The following is a 22044-nucleotide window of genomic DNA, read 5'->3' as shown; positions in this document are numbered from 1 at the left end:
CCTCTTCCTTGCCTATCCCTTCCAATCTTCCCATCCCTCCACAAGGCCCCTGTTCAGCATAGCAGGTGAGGCCGCCTGGGCGAGGTACTGGTGATTCTCCCCAGTTGTATCCCCGACCAAGAGTCTGAAGCTCCAGGACACTGCCCTTGAGGCGGTAGAGGTGGGATCCCTCGCTGAGTCCGAGGGAAAAGCCGAACCTGGAGGGTAAACGGATGATGTTTTAGTTTTGGCTGCAAACGTTTTCACAATGTTCTTAAAAGATTGTTTTAAAGCTAACTTGAGCTATGTGAATATGATGCTCACGCTGTATGGTTTTCAGTGACGAGGGTGTCTGAAGCCATTTTACGCTCGCCAGTTTTGTCACTACTTTCTCCGGTACCTCCAGGGGGGTAAACTACATGTTACGCTGTGTGAAGGTGTTTCTGAGGGCGTACGTTTAATTGTACGGGCTTGAGAAAGGTGCCATCCCGGCCTTTGCCTGAAGCTGAAATGGGAAACAACGGAAAACCGTTTCGAAGATGGCCCTTGGGAGATTTGAATCCACTTGTCTTCCGAGTTCACAGCTAGCACCCGTGCCACAACGCGCAGAGCTAACCTATTCGGTACTCCGGCACTAAGGTCCGCACACAGAATCTGTGAATTATGTCTCAATCAATCAATCAATCAATCAATCAATCAATCAATCAATCAATCAATCAATCAATCAATCAATCAATCAATCAATCAATCAATCAATCAATCAATCAATCAATCAATCAATCAATCAATCAATCAATCAATCAATCAATCAATCAATCAATCAATCAATCAATCAATCAATCAATCAATCAATCAATCAAGACTGCGGCCAGGTTGCAGATTTCCTAGCAGTTGTTTACATAGTTTTTCTTAAATGATTTCAAAGAACTTGGAAATGTATCGAACAGTTCTCTTCTTAAATTATTCCATTACTTAATTTCTCGTTCTACATATGAATATTTGACCCAATTCGTCCTTTTGACTTCCAACTTCATCTCCATTTATTTTATTTATTTATCAGGCAATCTTGGTGTGGGTCTGATACACTGGAACCATACTCTAATTGGAGTCTTACCAGAGACTTCTACGCCCTCTCCTTTACATTCTTATTACAACCCCCAAATACCCTCATGACCATATGAAGAAATATGTAACCTTAGAGTATGGTTCCAGTGTAAGTGATCCACACCAGGACTACTTGATATGAATGAATGAATGAATGAATGAATGCTATTTGCTTTACGTCGCACCGACACAGATATGTCTTACGGCGACGATGGGATAGGAAAGGCCTAGGAATTGGAAGGAAGCGGCCGTGGCCTTAATTAAGGTACAGCCCCGGCATTTGCCTGGTGTGAAAATGGGAAACCACGGAAAACCATCTTCAGGGCTGCCGACAGTGGGGCTCTAACCCACGATCTCCCGTTTACTGGATACTGGCCGCACTTAAGCGACTGCAGCTATCGAGCTCGGTCTACTTGATATGAGAACGGGAAAATATACAAAGGAAAGCAGTTCGATTTGTTCTGGGTGATTTCCGACAAAGGAATAGTGTTACGAAAATGTTGCAAACTTTAGACTGGGAAGACGTGAGAGTAAGGAGACGAGATTCCCAACTAAGTGGTATGTTCTGAGCTGTCAGTGGAGAGATGTTGTATTGCTGGATCTCCGAATGAGCCTGTAGCGCATCCTGCTCTTGAAACTCGTTACCTCGACAGAGATAAATTAAAGTACATTATAAGTTTATTATTATAACAGTTTACCATCCATAGTGCTTATTCATACATACATATTTATTATAGACTGGTATCCCTCTCAGCGTTAAGTCTGCAAGCCTCTACGAATTAATTATCCTGCATCCCATTTATCCCGCTCAATTGCACGACCTGCTGGTCTGTGTCTTTATGTGTCTCCAGAAGAGACTTTCACCACATATTTGTCTTCCAGTAGGGTGTCGAGTCAGCGCTTCCTTGGTCGACCTCTTGGCCTTTGTCCCTTAGGACATAAATCCAGTGCCGTTCTCGTAACTAAAGAGCCGTGCACTACGTGGGCATAACATTGCTTTCTCGCAGTTTTGTAAGAAATTGGGCCACGCAAAATGCTGTCCAGTCGAGTAACTCCAATTTTGATTTCCTTGACATGCAGCTGGTTGTCCCTGTCTCTTTGTGAGTGGCCAATACTCCGTTCCGTACAGTACCACAGCTGTAGTGGCACTTTCCTTTCTGATCGAAGAGGACTCCTCTGACAAAAGAGTAGCGTTACAAAAATGTTGCAAAAGTTTGGGCTGGGAAGACTTGGGAGTAAGGAGACGAGCTGCTTGACTAAGTGGTATGTTCCGAGCTGTCAGTGGAGAGATGGCGTGGGAGGACATCAGTAGACGAATACATTTGGATGGTGTCTTTAAAAGTAGGAAAGATCACAATATGAAGATAAAGTTGGAATTCAAGAGGACAAATTGGGGCAAATATTCGTTTATAGGGAAGGGGGTTAGGGATTGGAATAACTTACCAAGGGAGATGTTCAATAAATTTCCATTTTCTTTGCAATCATTTAAGAAAAAGTTAGGAAAACAATGGTAGGAATCTGCCACCTGGGCGACTGCCCTAAATGCAGATCAGTAGTGATTGATTGTGATTGTGATTGTGATTGTGACTTGGTGCCACTTCATCCAATTACTCACCGGGCGAGTTGGCCATGCGGTTAGGGGCGCGCAGCTGTGAGCTCGCATCCGGGAGATAGTGGGTTCGAATCCCACTGTCGGCAGCCCTGAAGATGGTTTTCCGTAGTTTCCCATTTTCACACCAGGTAAATGGTCTTTTGCTTTATTTTAATTAAGACCACTGCCGCTTCCTTCCCATTCCTAGAGCTTTCCTGTCTCATCGTCGCCTATTTGTGTTGGTGCGACGTAAAGCAAAATAGCATAATAATAATAATAATAATAATAATAATAATAATAATAATAATAATAATAATAATAATATCGTGTGGCTATTTCTAGCCGGGTGCAGCCCTTGTAAGGCAGACCCTCCGTTGAGGGTGGGCGGCAGTAGTGATAAAAAGGGGACTCTGGGCCAGGGGCTAATGCGCAAGATGGCCGCCGCGCGCAATCTACCTCTAGGGCTACCGCGCAAGATGGCCGCCACGCGCAATCTACCTCTAGGGCTACCGCGCAAGATGGCCGCCACGCGCAATCTACCTCTAGCTACGCGCTACGTCCTCAGACACCTTCAAGTAGTGATAAAAAGGGGACTCTGGGCCAGGGGCTAATGCGCAAGATGGCCGCCGCGCGCAATCTACCTCTAGGGCTACCGCGCAAGATGGCCGCCACGCGCAATCTACCTCTAGGGCTACCGCGCAAGATGGCCGCCACGCGCAATCTACCTCTAGCTACGCGCTACGTCCTCAGACACCTTCAGAAAATAGGATGTCGTTATCTTATGGAATACTGTCGAAAGAGGCTACTAAAAGGGATACCTGACTTGGAAGAGAAAGTGTTAGCGAACTAGGGGTCATTAGCTGAGCCTAGGTATGATGTATGCTAAGCTGTTGTGTATAACCTCCCTTGGCCAACTCCTGTAGGTCACTTTATTCCGAGGGGGCGGGGGTTGATCAGAGTAAAGCTCCTCCAGGGGCACCGAGCAACCTGTGCTGTTGTTGTGTCTGCAATGGCGAACTTAGGTTTTTTACCTGAGTCTAGCTATGATGTGTGCTAAGCTGTCGTCTGTTTAACCTCCTTGGCTAACTCTTGTAGGACACTTCATTCTGATGTGGTAAGGTTCTAGCAGAGTAAAGCTCCTCCAGGGGCACCCTTGCCTTAGGTAGGAGCCGAGCAACCTGTGATGTTGTGCCTGCATTAGCGAACTCGGGTTTTTTAGCTGGGTGTAGGCATGTTGTGTGCTAAGCTATCGTCTATCCAACCTGCTTGGCCAACTCTTGTAGGGAGTACTTCAGCCCTAGAGGAGCAGAGTAAATGCTACTCCTAAGGATTCGAACGTGGAGTTGACATAAACTCAAAACTAAAGAGCTTAAGTGCAATTCAAATATCCTCACCCTGATTGAAATATGTGTACGATGTGTACTGACTACAGTAAATGTGGAGACATGTTCATCTCAGCAGAAAAAGAATGACTTTGCGAGCTAAGCTGTATTTTCCCCTACCTGGTGTAGTACTAAAAAATGTTGACAATATGTTATGATGCGAGACACTTGACTTGAGAGAGAACGCGGAGTCTTCAGCTACAGGTCATAGCTTGTTCGCGATGACGGATCTACAGCTCTTGTTACCAAGATAACGTTACTCTACTTAGATCTGAATTGTTTTATGAGGTAGGGTGGAGGGGTAGATTTTTATTAATGGTATACTGCTAGTCGTAAGGGTAACTAACAGGGATGGGCTAACTCAGGAGAGAGCTGTGCTAGGACACAGAGGTAATTAGACATATACAGAGCCTTATAGACGCATTCTCTAGTTTTCTTCTTTCTTTCTTAACCTGCTTACCATCCAGGGTTGATTTTTCCCTTGGACTCAGCGAGGGATCCCACCTCTACCGCCTTAATGACAGTATTCAAGAGCTACAGACTCTGGGTCGGGGGATACCAGTACCTCGCCTTACATGGCCTATCGTTAACTTCTTAAGACTTAGCTGCTTACCTGATTATGGTTAAGAGTGCTAGGTTAACCCATGCATATGACGCCAGGCTTAACTTTACAAGGGCGTTACAGTCTCAAATTTGAGATTCGATCTTACGCTCAACCCAACTAGACGAGATAAGACATGATCCAGGGACTTTGATGCTGAGATTGGTGGAAGGACTAGGGATATGGTGTGAGGTGTAATACAAATGCTTTATTTACAGACAGCGTAATATTGGGGAGCATCTTCGAAGTTCTAAAAACGGAGAGCCTAGCATAACATAGAAGAAATAACTGCACGTGCAAGTTGACTAGCTTTCGATGTATTTGCTAACACATAGAATACAAAGTATTTTTTCCCTACAAGTTTGCATCTTAGGTACAATCACGCAGGAAGACCTTACCTATCCTTGTACTGAATACCCAATGTAATACGTAAAATTAATGTGGTGCCGGAATATAGCTCTGCAGCATTTCGCGCATTATCAGAATTCCCGAATACAGAATAAAATCCTTACTTACACTTTACGTTCGATACCCCTGCAGGCCTGACGTTGCGCTGACCACGCGTTAACCTCCTAGGCGATGGTGTAAGCCTTAATACATAACATGCTTCATTCATTGAGACGTAAGGCTGAAAAGCAACCTTAGGTCCAGGGGAGATGAGCGACCGCGCAAGGTATCAGGCAAAGAAAGACAAAGGCTACGAAAGGCGTGAAATATTAAAGATTCCTTAGCCTTCGTAAACCTAATAGCGTAAGGGTCGGAAAAGAACAAGAGTTAACCGAGGAAGGTCGGATAGGATAGATAAAAGTGAGTGACCTAACACAAGTAAGTAGAAGCATGCGTATACATGGGCTCTTATGGCACTAACCCGGTGGAGGCTGTGCTAGGGCTTTTTGCCTTGTATCTAATAAAATCCATGACCCAGCCTGGAATTACCCTAATTCGAGGTTCTATCCTCCTAACCGGATGCCCTCCTAACTTGCAACTCTCGGTGGAGTGATGTAGGAGGGTGATGGAATACTGCTGTAAGAAACGACTAAAAAAAGGGTGCTCGAGGGCTTTTAACTTCCGAGCGTGGTATAAGCGACAAGAGGACCTCAAGCTGAGTCTGGCATTAATTATAGTTGTTTAACATTTTTGAATAGGGAATCGAAGGTTTAGTGACTCGAGAACAATCTTCTACTCACAACCACGAGGCTTCAGGAATCTGCTGACAGTGTAGCCGGTTACGCTATGTAAGCAACTCAGCTGTCGCAGAGATGCATGCCGTTACAATTGACATGAATGAAATATCTGACCCGCACACACTTCGACTCTTTGAATACAACTCTGCATCTGTTGGCACAAAGGGGTCTATAGCTGAGTCTGGCATAAGTCTAACTCTGCAGAGCTACTACAGGGTTTACAACTTGTAACTCATAAGCTATTAGTTTTTATTAGCTTAACATTCGGAACAAGGCTACTATGCAAGATAGCTGCTATACTTTATTCGTTTAGACTTAACTAGAGGGCTGTCTCATAGGCTGACAACTTGTAACTTAAGACCTCATGCATTACAATTGTGTCAAACACGGAATGTAGCGTACAGGACCTGTTATTTCTCTTTCTTCTTCTCCTCCTTAACCTTTTTCTCAATATATTTGGATTAACACGACGAAAAGCATAGTTCGCAAGCCAGAAAACGTAATCATGCACAGTTATATTTATGACCCAGCCGAAAATTAAATCTAGGCCCTTGTTGATGTAGATGAAGAGAAGTTTATTACGACGGAAACACTTAGTTCTCAAGCCACAAAACATAATCATACGCAGTTAAAATCACAACCCGTCGGGGATCGAACCCAACGCCTTGTAAACTTAAGGTTAGTATGCTAATGATACAACCGAGGAGCCTTGTATCTAATAAAATCCATGACCCAGCCTGAAATTACATCAGCCCTCGACAATACAAACTATTAAGTGAACTACGAGGGGTTATAAACTGTGTGTCTCTTATTACTCTTAGAAAATGTACATTTAAGCTCTACTGATAAAATGTTAGTCTCTTCTATCTTTAAAGTCGCAACGATGTCGCAACGTCTATTGGTTAACACTTGGTTTCTTTCGAGCTTAACATTTAACCTATATAGGCTATACTCGTATATATAACCTGTAGCGTGCCTGCCTCTTACCCGGAGGCCCCGGGTTCGATTCCTGGCTAGGTTAAGGATTTTTACCTGGACTTGTGGGTTGGTTCGAGGTCTACTTAGCGTACGTGATTAGAATTGACGGGCTATCTGAGATGAGATAGCGGCCCCGGTCTAGAAAGCTAAGAATAACGGCCGAGAGGATTCGTCGTGCTGACTACACGACACCTCGTAATCCGCAATCCTTCGGGATGAGCGACGGCCGCTTGGTAGGCCAAGGCCCTTCAAGGGCTGTAGTGTTATGGGGTTTGTTTATGTGTATATAACATTTTACTCTTACGTCTAACTCTATTGATAAATTGTCGTTCTCTTCTGACTTCAAACTGGTTACCTATCTGACGTTTATTAATCCAAATTTCGTTTCTTCTAATGTTTAACTGCCTGCTGTCATTTCTTGATGGATACAGTACTTTGCATCCATCTCTTGGGACAGGCCAGAGTAAAGTGTAGCTTCCACCGAAGTCCCAGTCAACATTCATGGCTGTGACAATATTCAAGTTGCTGGGGTATGGGTAGTGCTGAGTAATGACATTCAGAGCATGACTAGTGCATCTGAGTGTTATGAAAGGTGCTGCTCATAGGGTCAGTCGTGCTGCAATAGTACTTTCTGACCCAGTGAGGAAAGCAATGACAAACTACCTCACTCATCATCTTGCCTAGTACGCCTACAGACAGACTAATTTTTAAACTTGCGACTCGACGGAAGAACATTTAACGATTCAGCTGAAGTTGGTACTTTTTTGATAGCAGCAACACCCTTATCGATTGTTATCTGCAAGAACGCTTCTACTTTGTTAGGAATAGCAAATTAATCTCTATTGGTAAATGGTTTATCTCTTCTAACTTTAAAACTCGTGACGATGTGTAACCTCTGTTGTTCATGATCAATGACTGTTCACAATGTACCTTACAGTAATGTAATCTATTCGTGTTGTGTATATCTGTGGTTATTCTTCAATAAACAACTGCACTGGATGATCTACTAGACTTATGGTTTTTGTTATAGTCCTTTACTATAAGCAGTTACAACCTAAGCTTCTCAACATTGTGTATTATTCCTGCTAAGGTACACGGGAAACTGATAAATGTCTGATTCTAAGAAAACGAAAAGTTTACCGTGCTAATGACAATGAGTTAAAACTGTGTGTTCAGAACCAAAAAGAAATTCGTGCTACACACATGATAGTGAACGGAACCCAGGGCTTACGTCTTATTATAAGGCAAAAGGGCTTCCACCTCCTAGCAAAAGAGCAAAAGGGCTTTCTCCTCCTATCAAAAGGGATCCTCCTCCTAGCAAAAGGGCAAAAGGGCTTTCTCCTCCTATCAAAAGGGATCCTCCTCCTAGCAAAAGGGCAAAAGGGCTTTCTCTCCTATCAAAAGGGATCCTGCTCCTAGCAAAAGGGCAAAAGGGCTTTCTCCTCCTATCAAAAGGGATCCTGCTCCTAGCAAAAGAGCAAAAGGGCTTTCTCCTCCTATCAAAAGGGATCCTCCTCCTAGCAAAAGGGCAAAAGGGCTTTCTCCTCCTATCAAAAGGGATCCTCCTCCTAGCAAAAGGGCAAAAGGGCTTTCTCTCCTATCAAAAGGGATCCTGCTCCTAGCAAAAGGGCAAAAGGGCTTTCTCCTCCTATCAAAAGGGATCCTGCTCCTAGCAAAGGGGCTAAAGGGATCCTCCTCCTTGCAAAAGAGCAAAAGGGCTTTCTCCTCTTATCAAAAGGGATCCTGCTCTTAGGAAAAGGGCTAGAATTGAACTTGAAACGGAACAGTAACACGGGACTAGGAAAAATTGTACACAATTTATTACTTATGCTTTTTACATAGGGACATAGCGGCTACACATAGTATTGATAGGGCTAGAAAGAATAGTGTAAGGCATAATGCATGTACTTTATTCATAGGGACAGCCCTTTTGCCCTTTTGCAAGGAGGAGGATCCCTTTAGCCCCTTTGCTACGAGCAGGATCCCTTTTAATAGGAGGAGGATCCCTTTAGCCCCTTTGCTAGGAGCAGGATCCCTTTTGATAGGAGGAGAAAGCCCTTTTGCCCTTTTGCTAGGAGCAGGATCCCTTTTGATAGGAGAGAAAGCCCTTTTGCCCTTTTGCTAGGAGGAGGATCCCTTTTGATAGGAGGAGAAAGCCCTTTTGCCCTTTTGCTAGGAGGAGGATCCCTTTTGATAGGAGGAGAAAGCCCTTTTGCTCTTTTGCTAGGAGGTGGAAGCCCTTTTGCCTTATAATAAGACGTAAGCCCTGGGTTCCGTTCACTATCATGTGTGTAGCACGAATTTCTTTTTGGTTCTGAACACACAGTTTTAACTCATTGTCATTAGCACGGTAAACTTTTCGTTTTCTTAGAATCAGACATTTATCAGTTTCCCGTGTACCTTAGCAGGAATAATACACAATGTTGAGAAGCTTAGGTTGTAACTGCTTATAGTAAAGGACTATAACAAAAACCATAAGTCTAGTAGATCATCCAGTGCAGTTGTTTATTGAAGAATAACCACAGATATACACAACACGAATAGATTACATTACTGTAAGGTACATTGTGAACAGTCATTGATCATGAACAACAGAGGTTACACATCGTCACGAGTTTTAAAGTTAGAAGAGATAAACCATTTACCAATAGAGATTAATTTGCTATTCCTAACAAAGTAGAAGCGTTCTTGCAGATAACAATCGATAAGGGTGTTGCTGCTATCAAAAAAGTACCAACTTCAGCTGAATCGTTAAATGTTCTTCCGTCGAGTCGCAAGTTTAAAAATTAGTCTGTCTGTAGGCGTACTAGGCAAGATGATGAGTGAGGTAGTTTGTCATTGCTTTCCTCACTGGGTCAGAAAGTACTATTGCAGCACGACTGACCCTATGAGCAGCACCTTTCATAACACTCAGATGCACTAGTCATGCTCTGAATGTCATTACTCAGCACTACCCATACCCCAGCAACTTGAATATTGTCACAGCCATGAATGTTGACTGGGACTTCGGTGGAAGCTACACTTTACTCTGGCCTGTCCCAAGAGATGGATGCAAAGTACTGTATCCATCAAGAAATGACAGCAGGCAGTTAAACATTAGAAGAAACGAAATTTGGATTAATAAACGTCAGATAGGTAACCAGTTTGAAGTCAGAAGAGAACGACAATTTATCAATAGAGTTAGACGTAAGAGTAAAATGTTATATACACATAAACAAACCCCATAACACTACAGCCCTTGAAGGGCCTTGGCCTACCAAGCGGCCGTCGCTCATCCCGAAGGATTGCGGATTACGAGGTGTCGTGTAGTCAGCACGACGAATCCTCTCGGCCGTTATTCTTAGCTTTCTAGACCGGGGCCGCTATCTCATCTCAGATAGCCCGTCAATTCTAATCACGTACGCTAAGTAGACCTCGAACCAACCCACAAGTCCAGGTAAAAATCCTTAACCTAGCCAGGAATCGAACCCGGGGCCTCCGGGTAAGAGGCAGGCACGCTACAGGTTATATATACGAGTATAGCCTATATAGGTTAAATGTTAAGCTCGAAAGAAACCAAGTGTTAACCAATAGACGTTGCGACATCGTTGCGACTTTAAAGATAGAAGAGACTAACATTTTATCAGTAGAGCTTAAATGTACATTTTCTAAGAGTAATAAGAGACACACAGTTTATAACCCCTCGTAGTTCACTTAATAGTTTGTATTGTCGAGGGCTGATGTAATTTCAGGCTGGGTCATGGATTTTATTAGATACAAGGCTCCTCGGTTGTATCATTAGCATACTAACCTTAAGTTTACAAGGCGTTGGGTTCGATCCCCGACGGGTTGTGATTTTAACTGCGTATGATTATGTTTTGTGGCTTGAGAACTAAGTGTTTCCGTCGTAATAAACTTCTCTTCATCTACATCAACAAGGGCCTAGATTTAATTTTCGGCTGGGTCATAAATATAACTGTGCATGATTACGTTTTCTGGCTTGCGAACTATGCTTTTCGTCGTGTTAATCCAAATATATTGAGAAAAAGGTTAAGGAGGAGAAGAAGAAAGAGAAATAACAGGTCCTGTACGCTACATTCCGTGTTTGACACAATTGTAATGCATGAGGTCTTAAGTTACAAGTTGTCAGCCTATGAGACAGCCCTCTAGTTAAGTCTAAACGAATAAAGTATAGCAGCTATCTTGCATAGTAGCCTTGTTCCGAATGTTAAGCTAATAAAAACTAATAGCTTATGAGTTACAAGTTGTAAACCCTGTAGTAGCTCTGCAGAGTTAGACTTATGCCAGACTCAGCTATAGACCCCTTTGTGCCAACAGATGCAGAGTTGTATTCAAAGAGTCGAAGTGTGTGCGGGTCAGATATTTCATTCATGTCAATTGTAACGGCATGCATCTCTGCGACAGCTGAGTTGCTTACATAGCGTAACCGGCTACACTGTCAGCAGATTCCTGAAGCCTCGTGGTTGTGAGTAGAAGATTGTTCTCGAGTCACTAAACCTTCGATTCCCTATTCAAAAATGTTAAACAACTATAATTAATGCCAGACTCAGCTTGAGGTCCTCTTGTCGCTTATACCACGCTCGGAAGTTAAAAGCCCTCGAGCACCCTTTTTTTAGTCGTTTCTTACAGCAGTATTCCATCACCCTCCTACATCACTCCACCGAGAGTTGCAAGTTAGGAGGGCATCCGGTTAGGAGGATAGAACCTCGAATTAGGGTAATTCCAGGCTGGGTCATGGATTTTATTAGATACAAGGCAAAAAGCCCTAGCACAGCCTCCACCGGGTTAGTGCCATAAGAGCCCATGTATACGCATGCTTCTACTTACTTGTGTTAGGTCACTCACTTTTATCTATCCTATCCGACCTTCCTCGGTTAACTCTTGTTCTTTTCCGACCCTTACGCTATTAGGTTTACGAAGGCTAAGGAATCTTTAATATTTCACGCCTTTCGTAGCCTTTGTCTTTCTTTGCCTGATACCTTGCGCGGTCGCTCATCTCCCCTGGACCTAAGGTTGCTTTTCAGCCTTACGTCTCAATGAATGAAGCATGTTATGTATTAAGGCTTACACCATCGCCTAGGAGGTTAACGCGTGGTCAGCGCAACGTCAGGCCTGCAGGGGTATCGAACGTAAAGTGTAAGTAAGGATTTTATTCTGTATTCGGGAATTCTGATAATGCGCGAAATGCTGCAGAGCTATATTCCGGCACCACATTAATTTTACGTATTACATTGGGTATTCAGTACAAGGATAGGTAAGGTCTTCCTGCGTGATTGTACCTAAGATGCAAACTCGGAATAAAGTGACCTACAGGAGTTGGCCAAGGGAGGTTATACACAACAGCTTAGCATACATCATACCTAGGCTCAGCTAATGACCCCTAGTTCGCTAACACTTTCTCTTCCAAGTCAGGTATCCCTTTTAGTAGCCTCTTTCGACAGTATTCCATAAGATAACGACATCCTATTTTCTGAAGGTGTCTGAGGACGTAGCGCGTAGCTAGAGGTAGATTGCGCGTGGCGGCCATCTTGCGCGGTAGCCCTAGAGGTAGATTGCGCGTGGCGGCCATCTTGCGCGGTAGCCCTAGAGGTAGATTGCGCGCGGCGGCCATCTTGCGCATTAGCCCCTGGCCCAGAGTCCCCTTTTTATCACTACTACGAGACATTGGAATTAATCAATTAAGGTTAAAATCCCCGACCTGGCCGGAAATCGAACCCGGGACCCTCTGAACCAAAGGCCAGTACGCTGACCGTTCAGCCAACGAGTCGAACGGTAGATAACCAAAGTAACACGAAGCAAAGACATATAGAATAGCCTATTATTCCCTTTTGCATTAATGATTGTTGTATTATTAATGATTGTTGTATTATTATTAATATTAATATTATTATCTCTATTCTGGAAAGTTGGTCATCAGTTGTAAAATGTTACGCTCCGAAGAGCACACGAATTATGAATGCACGTTGAAAACAAATGCATAAAAACCAAAAGCACTCACCGCTCTTAGTAACAATATCTGACTTATAGAAAACATAAATTAAATTATTAAGAATAAAATGTTGAGTAGTCAGCCCAAAGTCTGGTAGGATCCTCAACTGTTCCACCATCAGCTGTTATAGATGCCTAGGAATCACGGAAGAGGCGTACAAAGGAAATGAAGAGTGGGGTAGTTTCCCGTTGCTATCCTCACCGAGCCGGAAGTTGCTACTACTCTGCCAAGCCCATTGAAATGCTTGCACCAACCGACCCTATGAAGGACATTTTCACATCGTTCATGTTAGAGACTGGCTGCATAAGGAATGGTATTACTAGCATTGCTCATACCTCAGTCACTTTCATGTTGTCAAAGCCAAGGATGAGACTGAGACAGGGCAATGAAAGTAAAAAAAAAATTAGTTCTAACCCATACCAGAAGACATAGTGCACTATAAACACTAAGTCTCGCCAGCAAGGCATTGAGAATAAAAGAGACGGGCTGAGTAGCTCAGACGGTTAAGGCGCTGGCCTTCTGACCCCAACTTGGCAGGTTCGATCCTGGCTCAGTCCGGTGGTATTTGAAGGTGCTCAAATACGTCAGCCTCGTGTCGGTAGATTTACTGGCACGTAAAAGAACTCCTGCGGGACTAAATTCCGGCACCACGGCGTCTCCGAAAACCGTAAAAGCGTAGTTAGTGGGACGTAAAACAAATAACATTATTATTATTATTGAGAATAAAAGAGAATGAGGAAGTGAATTACTCACCGATAATGGCTGGTGTACGAAGAAGATTGCGGCCTACAAGGAGAACACTCCACTAATATAAAGTCACAGAAGTTCTCTGTTGACGTATCACTATCTGTGTCGCCAGTTCCCAAACAGATGACCTAATTTTATCTACTATGCCTTCTTTTTCCCACGCCTCACGTGTCTTTCAAACAATCAACAAAAATCGTTGGAGTCGTGTCGTGGGAGGGAAATAGCCAGTTCTTTTGTATCTCAACACGCACAGTTGGGTACATTCGACAAGTACCACAACAATTCTCACCCGCTCTGCCCAGCCTTTTCCCAAGAGATTCATGATCGAGATGTTAGATCCCATTAAATAGAAGTGTCGGCAACGACAGTTCGAGATTGCACCATATTGAAACAATTCAATTTGAACTGCAGCTTGAGATTTGCTATAGTTGGGCCTAAGAGAGTTGGAGTCTGATGTTTAGCGCCACCGGCGAGAAAAAGTTGACTAACGCTGCTCAAAAATGACCTGTTGCTATGGCAACAATAACAGCGATGCCACATTTAACGAAGCTTTCGCCACGCAGGTTGGCTTGCTCTCAGACGCTTTTTTGATATTATTCGGAGTGGTACTGTGTTAGCTGTGTTAGTTGTTGCTGGTTTATGTAAATTATTTACACTCCTAGGCCTCTACCATCTCATCGTCGCCATAAGATAAAAATAATATGTTGTCTAACACTCAGATATCAGTCCACGCTGACATGTTAGAACTCATGCTTGATAAACCTCAAGGAAAGAGCCCGTCTGGCCGGGCTGAGTGGCTCAGACGGTTGAGGCGCTGGCCTTCTGACCCTAACTTGGCAGGTTCGATTCTGGCTCAGTCCAGTGGTATTTGAAGGTGCTCAAATACGTCAGCCTCGTGTCGGTAGATTTACTGGCAAGTAAAAGAACTCCTGCGGGACTAAATTCCGGCACCTCGTGTCTCCGAAAACCTTCAGAAATAGTTAGTGGGACGCAAAGCCAGTAACATTATTTATTATTATTATTAGAACCCTTCTGTATATACAGAAACCCTTCATTTGCGATCAGCTTCAAGTTAAAACAGAAATAGGATGAAGAATAGTTTCATATGAGCTCTTCTACTGTAGCATCCACCAAAAGAGTGTAATGCCAAGCTATCGGGATTTGACTTACCCCTGGGCCAGTCTCAACGCTGTGCTAAGTCGGCTGTAAAGCGTGGAAGCAGAACGTTCAGTCACACCACCTTTGAGTGTCCTGTTTGATCTTATCCAGGACAGGATTTTGTTGACTTCCGTCCGAAAGTAGTCGACTGGCTAAAAAAAAAAAAATCTTGATTGTCGACTGTAGGAGTTGCTGAATCAGTATTGGCCACAGATGTACTTACACTTCACTTCTTATGCACTATAATTTTAATTTTGAGATAATATGCTTTATATGCCATACGCTAAAATAATAAAAATATAGTCCGGCTCCATGGCTAAATGGTTAGCGTGCTGGCCTTTGGTCACAGGGTTCCCGGGTTCGATTCCCAGCAGGGTCGGTAATTTTAACCTTAATTGGTTAATTTCGCTGGCACGGGGGCTGGGTGTATGTGTCGTCTTCATCATCATTTCATCCTCATCACGACGCGCAGGTCACCTACGGGTGTCAAATCAAAAGACCTGCATCTGGCGAGCCGAACATGTCCTCGGACACTCCCGGCACTAAAAGCCATACGCCATTTCATTTCATAAAAATATAAACTGCCAGACAACACCAAGATAATAATAATAATAATCGTATGGCTTCAGCTACCGTGTGCAGACATTTCAATTTGATGCCATCTGGCTGTCTGCTCGTCAATTTCGACGTTCCGTTTTACTCTAGGCCCACTAGATGGCAGACCGAGTAAACCGAAACTCTCTTGGGCGTCTGTGGCTGAGATTTAATTAATTTTGTCGGGTAAACACCAAATGTGTCACCAGAGATCTTTTACATGCCGATATCGTACGACATGGAGTGTCGAATGGATTTTTTCCGCCCTTCAAAAATCCGACTACCTCTGCCGGGTTTGAATCCGCTATCTTGGGATCCGGAGGCCGACACTCTACCGCTGTTCCACCAATATGTCCATTAAATAGATGTCCAGACCGCAGCCACCCAAGACAAGGCGTATGGAAGAAGGATTCGTCACTGCTGTAAGTGATGGTTGAAGAAAGAGCTCACCAAACCTATTTGGACACTTGAGCACTGCCAACATACGGAAATAAATACAGGGAGAGTACGTGCTATTTAGCCCGTTACTTTGTCATTAATTCAAAAGAAGAAATTGTTTATGTTGACCAAAATTGCCGGCCTACATAACCTTACTATTTTATAGAACCCCTCCCAACCATGAACTCACAACCTTCATGTAAAAACTGAGCATAAAGTTCACATTTCGTCATTTATAATTTTATTCACTTAATTTTTCAGAAGAGGAAGAATAGTGGCAGTAGCGTAGCCAGGATCGACCGACTGGGGGTGGGAGGTTATATTTACAAAATTATGATGGAACATAACGGAGGTGCTTGTAAGTGTGTGGTGCACGCGTGCTTCATTGTCATTATAAGGTCACTGCACAAATAAATTATGTTGATATTCAGGTACACTACAAAATCTTACATTAAAATACAGAACAAGAAAAATATGCTCAAGTTGCATAGTTTTACGGCGAATGGTAGACTATGTTCAGATTACAATCTAAAATCCAACTTTTGAGGCTTCTTACAAAATAAATTCAAGAGATCTGTTGGTTTTACAATTATGTCTCTGTGAATGTTCAAAAGAGCAAAGCCATGAGTCGACTTTCAATTTTTATTGTAAGCTTCCGTTTATTTTCTTTTGTAAACATTTCATTGGCGGGGAGTTCTAACCCCTGGCTACACCCCTCAATAGCGGCAAGTACATACAGACACGTTCTCTGTCACTGCACGCCACTTTTATATCTGAATACAGCTATCAATCACTACAGACACTACTGATCTGCATTTAGGGCAGTCGCCCAGGTTGCAGATTCCCTATCTGTTGTTTGCAAAGAAATTGGAAATTTATTGAACACCCTTGGTGAGTTATTCCAATCTCTAACTCCCCTTCCTATAAACGAATATTTGCCCCAAATTGTCCTCTTGAATTCCAACTTTTTCTTCATATTGTGATCTTTGCTACTTCTAAAATCACCACTCACACTTATTCGTCTACTGATGTCATTCCACGCCATCTCTCCACTGACAGCTCGGAACATATCTCTTAGTCGAGCAGCTCGTCTCCTTTCTCCCAAGTCTTCCCAGCCCAAACTTTGCAACATTTTTGTAACGCTACTCTTTTGCCGGAAATCACCCAGAACAAATCGAGCTGGTTTTCTTGGCATTTTTTCCAGTTCTTGAATCAAGTAATCCTGGTGAGTGTCCCATACAGTGGAACCATACTCTAGTTGGAGTCTTACCAGAGACTTATATGCCCTCTCCTTTACATCCTTACTACAACCCTAAATACCCTCAAAACCATGCGCAGAGATCTGTGCCCTTTATTTACAATCATTTTTATGTGATTATCCCAATGAAGATCACTCCTTATATTAACCCCTAGGTACTTACAATGATCCCCGAAAGGATCTTTTACCCCATCAACGCAGAAATTAAAACCGGGAGGACTTTCCCTATTTGTGAAACTCACAACCTGACATTTTTAAGCCCGTTTATCATCATACCATTGCCTACTGTTCATCTCACAACATTATCGAGGTCATTTTTCAGTTGCTCACAATCTTGTAACTTATTTATTATCTGTACAGAATAACATCATCTGCAAAAAGCCTTATCTCTGATTGCACATCTTTACACATATCATAAAACCCACTCTCCCAAGTTGAGAGCAACAGAGATAAGAAAACAGAAAGGTCCAATAATACTGCCTTGAGGAATTCTCCTCTTAATTATTACTACTTTAATTCTCTACTCTACTCTACTGTACTCTACTCTCTAGTCTAATTCTCTGAGTTCTATTTTCTAGAAACATAGCCACCCGTTCAGTTACACTTTTGTCAAGTCCAATTGCATTCATTTTTGCCAGTAGTCTCCCATGATCTACCCTATCAAATGCCTTAGATAGGTCAATTGAGATACAGTCCATTTGACCTCCTGAATCCAGGATATCTGCTATATCTTGCTGGAATCCTACAAGTTGGGCTTCAGTGGTATAACCTTTCCTAAACCCAAACTGCCTCCTATAGAACTAGTCATTAATTTCGCAAACATGTCTAATATAATCAGAAAAAATGCTTTCCCAAAGTTTACATGCAATGCATGTCAAACTGACTGGCCTGTGATTTTCAGTTTTATGTCTATCACCCTTTCCTTTATACACAGGGGCTACTATAGCAACTCTCCATTCATTTGGTATACCTCCTTCAATCAAACAATAATCAAATAAGTATTTCAGATATGGTAATATATCCCAACCCATTGTCCTTAATATATCCCCCGAAACCTTGTCAATTCCAGCTGCTTTTCTAGTTTTCAAATTTTGTATCCTACTGTAAATGCCATTTTTGTCATACGTAAATTTTAATACTTCTTTAGCATTAGTCACCTCCTCTAGCTGGATATTATCCTTGTAACCAACAATCTTTACATACTGCTGACTGAATACTTCTGCCTTTTGAAGATCCTCGCATACACACTCCCCTCGTTCATTAGCTCGCTAAGAGGCGACCACAAGGGAGACCAGTTGCTCTCAATTTGGGAGCGTGGGTTGGCGACCACAGTTCCTCTAAGTGAGTCTGGTATTGCTTCCACTTGTGTCAGACTCCTCACTTTCATCTATTCTAACCGACCTCCCTTGGTTGACTCTTGGTCTTTTCTGACCCGGATGGTATCAGGTTTGTGAGGTGTAGGGAGGTTTTCATTTCCGCAACCTTCGTGGCCCTTCCCTTTCTTTTGCCGATACCTTCGTTTTTGAAGTGTCGGACCTCTTCCATTCTTTCCCTCTAATTAATGTTAGTAGAGGTTGGTTGCCTAGTTATACTTCCTCCAAAAACAATAAAAATCATCGTAACCACAACCACTTTTCTGACATATTTTACACACTTTGGCAAGGTTACAAGTGCGAACTATGTCGCACATGTTGATATAGCCCTGTTATATGGCCGAATGCCCTTCCTAACGCCAACCCCATGTATGTTTGGTGGATAATCAGCCCGAAGGACGGTTTGTTCCTCAACAGTTACACCATAAGCTGTCATAGATGGCCTGGGCGTCACTGAAGAGTCATACTATGTAAATGAAGAGTGGGTGGTTTCCCGTTGCGTTCCTCGCCGAACCAGAAGTTGCTATTACATATCAGTCTGCCAAGCCCATTAAAATGCATTCACCAAACGACGCTCTGTGTCACATTTTCACATCATTCATAACAGGGACGGATTGCGTAGAGAATGGTATTATTACCATCGCTTATACCTCCGTTACTTTCACATCGTCAAAGCCAAGGATAAGACTGAGACAGGTCAAGACGAAGAACACTGTAAACACTAGGTATCACCAGCAATGGCACATTTCTATGTTGAGGAATGTAATCAAATCATTATTGTGTTTCCCTGTGGTGGTTGGTAGTGTTGTATGTATGAAGGAATGTGTACTTGGACTAACGCAAACACTCAGTCCCCGAGTCAGAAGAATTAACCAGACTCGACTAAAATCCGTGACTCGACCGGAATCGAATCCAGGACCCTTTGAACTGGAGGCCTCAACGCTGATCATTCAGACAAGAAGCCAGATGAATGCCTATCCCTGTGACACAAGAAATTCTTAGTAGGTTAATTGAAGAATACCAAGCACGTTCTTGACATAAAGACGAATTGATCAGTTATTGAGAATTTTTACAGAGTAAGGCTCAAAGCAAACATTTTTCCTGGCATAAAACACAAATCTTGTTTAAGGATGGAACATTCATAACGATTTTTTATATTTAAAAAGTTATACGATACATGTGAAATTCCAGAAGAAAATATTCAAAGTTGCATCAAAGAGGATTAGTTCTTGAATTCCGATAGCATTTGAACAATGAAAGCATTTTTCTCTCACATGTCTCCACATGCGTAACGCTAACCGTTGCCTGTGAAATTGACTCCGTGCAAGACAATTCTTTGAGGGTCTTCATAAGTCTTCGTAAAGAGGAGGATACCAAACTCGTCCTTGAAATAAAGATGAATTACCTTGTGATTAGAAATTTATACAAAATGAGGCTCGAAGCAAAACTTTTCCTTGACACGAAACACGAACCTCATTTAAGCGAAAAACATTCCCACCAGTTTCTACTGTATCTTATGATAAAACATCAGCGGGGTAAATCCACTTTATGCATTTGAGGACCACTGGAATGTACTTCTCAATACTGGCAAGGGGAAATCGAAAGATAACTAGGTAGTTATCATTATTTTTTGTAGACAAAATGAACTCAGAATGTGGTTCAAAGCATTCGAGGTTATAAAAGTGTCCCTTGTAAGTCTCCAAACCTTCGGATACTGCCTCGTAGAAAATTAAATGTACACTGCCAGCTAAAGGAAAGCGTAACACTTAGTAAAAAAAATAAAAAAAAATACGCTTCTAAAATGTATTTTACAACGTTGTTCGTTATTATTTAGTATAATTTATGTCTGCTTTCTTGTCTGAATGCTCAGGGTCGATTCCCTTTGTTCAAAGAGTCCCCTATTCGATTCCCGGATGGGTTGGGGATTTTAACCACTTCTGGTTAACTACTGCAATTCAAGGACTGTATTTTCTTTTTTATTTCTTTTTTACCAGTATACAACTCTTCATATTCACGCAACACATCTCACTACTAACCACCACAAAAACATGCAACAGTGAATACATCCCTCCACATAGGGTTGGTGTCAGGAAGGGCTTCTGGCCTTAAAACACGGCCAAAGCCACTTGTGCGATCACACCGAGGTACAGTAAAAGCATGATAATTTATAATTTAATTTTATGTTCATTAAATTCATATTCTTTGCAAACATGCAAGCGTTATGCTCTTGTTGGCCGGTGGTGTAGCTCGGCACAGTTTGTTGTGTGATGGCTGTCTCTTAGGAGGTACTGATAATATCGTTTAATCAACCATTACTACTGCTACCATAACTGTTGAGTAAGAGAAGGAAGTTTGCTTACGGATTTGATCGTAAATATTAAGGTGACACTCTGGAGATAAAAATTTATATTTTGCTTATTTTGGAGAATTTTTTGAATGACTGAAATTGAAAGGATTGAGTTTCCTTTTTCTTGTCACGAAGCTATTTCACTGAATTCAAACAATTTATCACTGTAATAATGCATTGTTTACCAATTATAATTTTAAATTTAAATTCCATTTTCTCCCATAATATTCGGCCAAATGTAACAAAATTTGTGTGGTATATGTAGCACAGCTATATTAAGAAACCTGCATATGGAATTTTTGATTGCAGATTTTTTCAAGTAGTAGGGATTTTTAAGTCCAAAATTTTAGAACGTAAAAATTACACAAACTTTAGTGAAAATGAAAACCTACAACCTGTTTTCCAGCCATTGACCGGGTCAGGAATGGAATAAATGAAACAGATATAGGCTATTAATACGATGGGGTCGCCACTCCCAAAGTGATTTAGTAATGACTGATAGATGCTATGAAATGAGAATGGAGAGTGTTGCTGGAATGAAAGATGACAGGGAAAACCGGAGTACCCGGAGAAAAACCTGTCCCGCCTCCGCTTTGTCCAGCACAAATCTCACATGGAGTGACCGGGATTTGAACCACGGTATCCAGCGGTGAGGGGCCGACGCGCTGCCGTCTGAGCCACGGAGGCTCCCAAACTTTAGTATAATATATAAATTATGTACAGAAAAGTCGATACCTAATGCTTTTAAAATAGGTATTATCTACCTAATTACGAATTTACATTAACATGTTAATTAAATTTCATGAAAAATTGAATTAATTTTAAAAACATTATTTGGAAAACTATTAATTGTATATGAAAGAAATGTTCGTGTTATCTCTACTTTTATGTAGGTGACATTCCCACAAAGTTTCGTGTTTTATGCATTAGGTAAAAATATCTTTTTATCTCCGGAGTGTTGCCTTGAAACATACCTCAGAGTTAAAGTGAAGTAGGTAGAGTGGAATTTCTCCGAACCCGAGGGTGAAATGTCGGAGGAGCGTCTCGTGTTCTTCCTAGTCGATGTCTGATAATGAACTCGAACGTAACATTTGGGAGGAAACACAGCTGGTTCTCTGATATCAACCAGGCTAAAAGTCAAGGTTACATGAGTGCATATTGTAATAAGGTTCGGCATTATGACGTAACAAGATAAGCTTCTACTGAAACAGCGGGATATTTTCAAGCTAGTGATTGCGAAGGTTAATATTGTAGCAAGAATTGAGGCGATCCATTTCAAAAGTTACTATTCGTATGTCACATTTTGTAAAGTTTTCAGGAA

General features: G+C 42.2%; 1 protein-coding gene across 2 annotated transcripts in view; it reads right to left on the bottom strand.

Moving 5' to 3' along the window:
* The window catches only part of LOC136876368 (sodium-independent sulfate anion transporter), a 128247-nt gene extending 106448 nt beyond the window's left edge, over positions 1 to 21799 (bottom strand). The window contains exons 1-2 of one of the 2 annotated variants that reach the window (XM_068228408.1): positions 21698 to 21799; positions 14726 to 14865 (exon numbers count right to left, since the gene is read on the bottom strand). The gene's annotated coding sequence lies outside the window, so the exon portion shown is untranslated. The remainder of the gene's footprint in view (positions 1 to 14725; positions 14866 to 21697) is intronic. The other variant, XM_068228407.1, reaches the window with a different exon arrangement.
* Positions 21800 to 22044: the final 245 nt, after the last annotated feature.

Source organism: Anabrus simplex, chromosome 6 (assembly GCF_040414725.1).
Source record: "Anabrus simplex isolate iqAnaSimp1 chromosome 6, ASM4041472v1, whole genome shotgun sequence".
NCBI classification, from domain to species: Eukaryota; Metazoa; Arthropoda; class Insecta; order Orthoptera; family Tettigoniidae; genus Anabrus; species Anabrus simplex.
Note: the sequence above shows the minus strand (reverse complement) of the source record. Positions and strands in the feature narration are given on the sequence as shown.